General features: G+C 41.9%; 1 protein-coding gene across 3 annotated transcripts in view; it reads right to left on the reverse strand.

The window, feature by feature from the left end:
- ATP6V0A1 (ATPase H+ transporting V0 subunit a1) overlaps positions 1-1,001 on the reverse strand; it is a 68,782-nt gene that overhangs the window by 57,193 nt on the left and 10,588 nt on the right. The gene's annotated exons all lie outside the window — the stretch shown is intronic.

Genomic DNA, 1,001 nt, shown 5'->3' on the forward strand with positions numbered 1-1,001 from the left:
CACAGCTCACAGCAACCTCAAACTCCTGGGCTCAAGCAAATCTCCTGCCTCAGCCTCCCAAGTAGCTGGACTATAGGTGCCTGCTACAATGTCCAGCTGTTTTTTTGTTTTAGCAGGCTGGGGCTGGATTCGAACCCACCAGCCCTGGTGCATGTGGCTGGCACTCTACGCACTCAGCTATGGGTGCTGCCCTCTGGGAGACTGTTCCTTCCCAATACAGATACTTCCCCTTCCTCCCTGCACTCCTTTCTTCTTGCGTAGAATATGGAGGAAAGGCCAAGAGATACAGTGTTATCACTAAGGACAAAAACCAAAAGCTCAAGGATGGCCAAGAAATAAAGAATGATCTTAGGACACTGATGATAATGTGAAGCTAGGCTTCATATTACATGAGAAAAGTAAAACCCTATAATGGGACTTTTCTATTATATACAGCCAAACAGAATCCTAACTGAGATTAGCTTGCTATTATTCTCCTCAACCTGTTATTTATTAAAGGTTCTAAAGCATATGATAAAATCAATAAAAGAAAGAAAAGGATAAAGATTTAAAAAGAAGAAACAAGATTGTAGATAATAAGTTGATTATATGGAAAATTAAAGACTTCAGGCAAACTATTAGAACTTTATCAAGGTTGCTGGATATAAGAACATATAAAAATCAACCATATTCTTTTATACCAGTCACCAAAGAGTTAAAATATAAAATGATGTTAATCACAATAATAGAAAAAAAAATGCAGTTGGAGCAGCACCTATGGGGTGGTGGGTTCAAGCCTGGCCTCCAGCCAAACTGCAACAAAAAATAGCTGGGTATTGTGGCAGGCACCTATAGTCCCAGCTACTTGGGAGGCTGAGGCAAGAGAATCGCCTGAGCCCAGGAGTTGGAGGTTGGTGTGAGCTGTGACACCATGGCACTATACCAAGGATGATGGGGTGAGACTCTGTCGCTATAAAAAAAACAAAAAATAGGCTCAGCGCCTGTGGCTCAAGTGGCTAAGG

This window comes from Otolemur garnettii, unplaced genomic scaffold (genome assembly GCF_000181295.1).
Source record: "Otolemur garnettii isolate 467f Iridium unplaced genomic scaffold, OtoGar3 scaffold00018, whole genome shotgun sequence".
Taxonomy (NCBI): domain Eukaryota; kingdom Metazoa; phylum Chordata; class Mammalia; order Primates; family Galagidae; genus Otolemur; species Otolemur garnettii.